The sequence below is a fragment of the Trichomycterus rosablanca genome, chromosome 20, assembly GCF_030014385.1.
Source record: "Trichomycterus rosablanca isolate fTriRos1 chromosome 20, fTriRos1.hap1, whole genome shotgun sequence".
Classification (NCBI taxonomy): domain Eukaryota; kingdom Metazoa; phylum Chordata; class Actinopteri; order Siluriformes; family Trichomycteridae; genus Trichomycterus; species Trichomycterus rosablanca.
Genome location: NC_086007.1, coordinates 16,056,521 through 16,062,687, shown reverse-complemented (window position 1 = coordinate 16,062,687; position 6,167 = coordinate 16,056,521).

Sequence of the window (6,167 nt, the reverse complement as noted above, 5' to 3'; positions counted from 1 at the left end):
TGCAAAAAAAGTTGGGGATTGCTGGGTTGAACGGTCCCAAAACCTGGGTAATAGTTACAATGAAACTGTAGTTTCATTGTACTTACCATGCTTTTTGCTTAACAATGGGTTAAGCAAAAAAGAAAAATTTTCTGAAGCACAAGTAAATCAAAAGATTTTGTTACACAGCCAAGTGTAGACTTAAGCCTGAATTAAATACTGTTACAGTGGTACCTTGAAACTCAATGTCAATTGGTTCTGGGAGTGGCATTGACTTAAAAGGTTTTTGAGTTTTAATTTATTTTTTTTTCCCATAAGGATGTATGGGAAACCTGTTAATGTGTTCCATGATCCTGTGGAACTTCATATATTTGTGTCTAATGTAAAATGATGGGGTTGTTTTTGACACTTATACACTAAAAATAACACAAATATAATATAAAAACACTAAAATACAATTGAAAACAAAACAATAAAACCTGCACTTTACCTTTATTTCTTTATTGTTTCCTTATGCTTCTTAATCGTGGACATGCTTGATCTTGGAACACCGTATTCCATTCAGTAAGGCGCATTTTGTGTTGCTTTTTAACGATAAGCGTTTTAGACTCTCTCAAAAAAAGCTGATTCTTACAATTTGTCAGAACCCTGAGCTGTAACACAAGTGTAAAAGTGAAACAGGAGAAAAATCCAGCCAAACACAGATACATGTGGATGCTTTCAGAGTGATTTTGACAGATTTTCCACACAAATGCAGATTCGTCTCATATGCGCACTTTGATAATGGCCTACTGCAATGCTCAAGCCAAGCGCTGAACAAAGCGACTGTTCATTGTTAATTTTAAATTAAATAAATATTTTTTTTTAAAAGAAACTGAACACATTGAGTTTAATGGAAACATTAAGTTTAAGGGTTTCTTAATTTCTTGATGAAGGGCATTGAGTTTCAAAGATTTTGAGTTTAGGGGACGTTAAGTTACAAGGTACCACTGTACTGAATTTTATGTGGCACATGTTTGAACATGTGAATTAAAGCAACTCTGAGCAACTCCAAGAAGAGTCGGGCAAAATGGATGTGATCTATTGTTAAAGGATGTTTTAATGTTTTGTTTTGGGTGGCAAAACTAGTTATTAGGGGCAATTTCTCTTTTGAACATATAGGTTTTACATAACCTTTTTATTAAATAAAATAAGTTTGTATTAGATTTTTAAACTTTGAAGTAGGACAAATATGCAGAAATAAAGGAAATCAAGGGTGGGGCGTTTTACACCACTGTACACTTTATTGCAAAAAACACTGAAGTTCATTGCTATGCCATTTTAAATAGCAAACATCTTGCTTAACTGCAGTTGCAGTATCGACTGTATCAAGCAACTAGCTTATGATCTGTTGAGCCATAACAAGTGCAGGGTTATTACAACCTATAAACAAGGTCTGGATTATCATGGTACGTAGCTTCATTACAGGAATCCAACCTCAGTTCATCAATGTCACAACTTTACATTTATCCATAAGAACTGTATAGACATTAATGTCAGGTTCATTTATAGTTGTAGTCTACAGAAAAACCTAAAGAAAAAATTACAGCTATGAGACTAATGATTGTGCAGCTGTATCTTTTCTGTTTGAAAGACTGGAACACACTTTTTGCCCTAAACTTTCAAATATTTAAAGTTTGGTTGTTTTCTGTAAACAAAACCAATATACCTATAGCAGCTCAGATTATTAATTTGGTGGTTTCTAATATTCTTTAATTTATTGCTTAGCCTCCTAATTCATTGTGACAGAGTACAGCTGGTAATTGGAATCCAGGACGCTCTATACAGATCTTTAAAAACAAATAAAAGTCTTTTACAAACCAGGAACACCACTTCAAGTAATTTCTTATTAATTTCAGGTCCCACATCATGCTAAAATGTGCATAAGTACAAGTAACTGCCGTGCGAGAAAAAAGCCCCTGCTCAAAAGTCTGTATCTTAAATTTCAATGCTAAACAAATTGCAAATTAAAAGCTTTCTGGAGCAGGGCCTAATGCACTAGCCCAGCACTGCTGAGATCTCAAGCTTAAATCTTTGATCTGTGCCCTTTGAATCAGAATCAGGCTTTATTGGCCAAGTATGCTCACACATACAAGGAATTTGTTTTTGGTTACACAGATGCTTGCAGTGCACGAAAAATACAATAAAGACAATCTTATTCACACAGCTCACTCTCTCCTTAACACACACATTCATATCTGTAAACGTTAAAAACATTGTAAACATCGGCATGTGCAATTCACATTGTGGGTTTAAAAAGGTGCAGTGTTTTGTGCAATATAAAAACTATAGAAACATAGAAAAATATATAAATAAGAAATGGATGTGAATGTGAAAAACCTGTGTATGCAATTATATAAATTAAATAGGTAGTTTTAGATGTACAAGTGTCCCGAGCATTAACAGTGCCGCAGTGTTCAATTGTTCATGAGCATAATGGATTGTGGAAAAAAGCTTCTTTGTAGCCTGGTCGTTCGGGTCTTCACGTGGCCTGATGGAAGGCGCCGACACAGGTGATGTCCAGGGTGAGACGGGTCTGATGATTTTCACTGCACGCTTCCTGGCTCTCTATAAAAACACATCTCTGGTATGTTAACAAAAGTAAAAAAATAAAAATCTACTAGGCCTGCCAGTTTCAGAGCAACTCAAGAGCTCAAGATCTCAGAAGTGATGGGCTAGTGCATGAGATCACTACACCATACAAGCCCCTTTGAGTGCATACTTTTGCCCAATTAAATTTATAGCATTTTCAACAAACCCACAATAAAGTTACATACACCTGCATGAGACATTTATTTAACGGCAGTCTGGTTTTTTATTTTTTTATTTTAGCATTTGTTTTTTTAGAATTGACTGGCATGTTTCAATTAATTCATTCATTGTTTTACCACTTACCACAGACAAGTCGCATGTCCATCACAGGGCAGACACACACAGGGCAATTTCTAGCAGCTGCAGTTGGCCTGACTGTATGTACTTGGACTTATGGGAGTAAACTAGAGTAAAAAAATGTTTCTTTCTTACTTACAGTTATTTTTTTACATTTCCTCATTATTATTATGATATTTTTATTATTCCTTAGTTTTGCTGCATATATTAAAAAATATAGGTATCCTACCAAGGTCTAAAAGAAAACACAACTGTCATTATGCTGGAGGGAAATTAGTCTGAATGGTTGAATGTAATTGATGAGCTTCCAAAGGACAAGCCTGCAATGAATTGGACACGAATATAGTAGATACTGTCCAGTGAAACTAGCTTTACATCGCTATGGGCTTTGATGCGGTCAAGGCATTTTGATAAGGAATGTTATGCCTTATGTAGTGAAATTAAACCTTGGTGATAACTGGACTTTTCAACATTACAATAATCCAAACTTTCATGAGCAGTGTCAGAAGCTTGTTAGCACTTTTCAAAATAGCTTATTAGAGGTTATCAAGAAAAATGGGATGTTCCACCAGGTACTGAGGCTGAGTTAAATGATGCACATGGACATTTGTCAAGTGAACCTGATGTTTTTTATTTAAACTTAAAACTGTCAGTTCATGTTATCAGAATTGCTTATAATCTTTATTCTTTTATTTTCATTAACAACATTATTCTGGTCAGGGTCACAGTGGGTCCAAGTCCAATTGTAACACTATGCTCAAGAATAGAATAAATTGGACAGGGCAACAATCCATCACTCATAAATATAGGTAGTCTCTATTGAGAAAAAGCCAGTCAATAAGCAGAGTTTTCAAACCCATCAAAAGGCACTCGGATAGGAGGTAAAAAGAAACAGCAGCATAAAAAAAAATGTTCTGAGAGTGATTAGGCAGTTCACATGACAACCTCAAGCACAGTTCAACACTGGTCATAATAAAGTAAGCAAGTCTCAGTTCAAATTTTGATAAGACTTTAATATGCAAGTTTGATAAAAGAGGATTTCTCAAAAATGTTCTTTGGCTGCATTTATCCATCCTTTATTTCTTACCAGACTCCCTGTTGCTAATGTTGAGACATGCACAACACAGCACAATGATGCCACCACATTTACCATAGGGATAGTTATAGCCAGGTGATATACAGAGTCTATTTTAATTAGACATATTAGTAGCTGTTCTACCCCAAACTCAATTTTTCCCTCATCAGAGCTGACTTCTTCCTCATGTTGCAGTGTCCTTCACTCCAACTGTGCTGTCATATGACATTTACTTAACAAGGGTGCGCTTATATTCAGCTTGTTTAAAATGACCATTGCGTTCTTTCTTACCTTCCAAATGCACTGCTGCACCCGAGACACTCATACCAGTGCAACACAGCATATTATTGAAGAGCTAAGAATGGTCCACCAACCAGTAGACATGTGGTCAGTGTGGGCCCTATGGGGAACCCTATCATTTGATAAAAATGGTTTAAGGGGATAAATTATGCAAAGCAACACATTTGTATATCCACAAATCTTTATGATAAGTGTAGCTCACAAAACAAGTAAAAAATGTACGTACCATATACAGTGTATCACAAAAGTGAGTACACCCCTCACATTTCTGCAGATATTTAAGTATATCTTTTCATGGGACAACACTGACAAAATGACACTTTGACACAATGAAAAGTAGTCTGTGTGCAGCTTATATAACAGTGTAAATTTATTCTTCCCTCAAAATAACTCAATATACAGCCATGTCTAAACCACCGGCAACAAAAGTGAGTACACCCCTAGGAGACTACACCCCTAAATGTCCAAATTGAGCACTGCTTGTCATTTTCCCTCCAAAATGTCATGTGATTTGTTAGTGTTACTAGGTCTCAGGTGTACATAGGGAGCAGGTGTGTTCAATTTAGTAGTACAGCTCTCACACTCTCTCATACTGGTCACTGAAAGTTCCAACATGGCACCTCATGGCAAAGAACTCTCTGAGGATCTTAAAAGACGAATTGTTGCGCTACATGAAGATGGCCAAGGCTACAAGAAGATTGCCAACACCCTGAAACTGAGCTGCAGCACAGTGGCCAAGATCATCCAGCGTTTTAAAAGAGCAGGGTCCACTCAGAACAGACCTCGCGTTGGTCGTCCAAAGAAGCTGAGTGCACGTGCTCAGCGTCACATCCAACTGCTGTCTTTGAAAGATAGGCGCAGGAGTGCTGTCAGCATTGCTGCAGAGATTGAAAAGGTGGGGGGTCAGCCTGTCAGTGCTCAGACCATACGCCGCACACTACATCAAATTGGTCTGCATGGCTGTCACCCCAGAAGGAAGCCTCTTCTGAAGTCTCTACACAAGAAAGCCCGCAAACAGTTTGCTGAAGACATGTCAACAAAGGACATGGATTACTGCAACCATGTCTTATGGTCTGATGAGACCAAGATTAATTTGTTTGGTTCAGATGGTCTCAAGCATGTGTGGCGGCAATCAGGTGAGGAGTACAAAGATAAGTGTGTCATGCCAACAGTCAAGCATGGTGGTGGGAATGCCATGGTCTGGGGCTGCATGAGTGCAGCAGGTGTTGGGGAGTTACATTTCATTGAGGGACACATGATCTCCAATATGTACTGTGAAATACTGAAGCAGAGCATGATCCCCTCCCTCCGGAAACTGGGTCGCAGGGCAGTGTTCCATCATGATAATGACCCCAAACACACCTCTAAGACGACCAGTGCTTTATTGAAGAGGCTGAGGGTAAAGGTGATGGACTGGCCAAGCATGTCTCCAGACCTAAACCCAATAGAACATCTTTGGGGCATCCTCAAGCGGAAGGTGGAGGAGCGCAAAGTCTCGAATATCCGCCAGCTCCGTGATGTCGTCATGGAGGAGTGGAAAAGCATTCCAGTGGCAACCTGTGAAGCTCTGGTAAACTCCATGCCCAGGAGAGTTAAGGCAGTTCTGGGAAATAATGGTGGCCACACAAAATATTGACACTTCAGGAACTTTCACTAAGGGGTGTACTCACTTTTGTTGCCGGTGGTTTAGACATTAATGGCTGTATATTGAGTTATTTTGAGGGAAGAATAAATTTACACTGTTATATAAGCTGCACACAGACTACTTTTCATTGTGTCAAAGTGTCATTTTGTCAGTGTTGTCCCATGAAAAGATATACTTAAATATCTGCAGAAATGTGAGGGGTGTACTCACTTTTGTGATACACTGTAAGTGCTTGGTAAT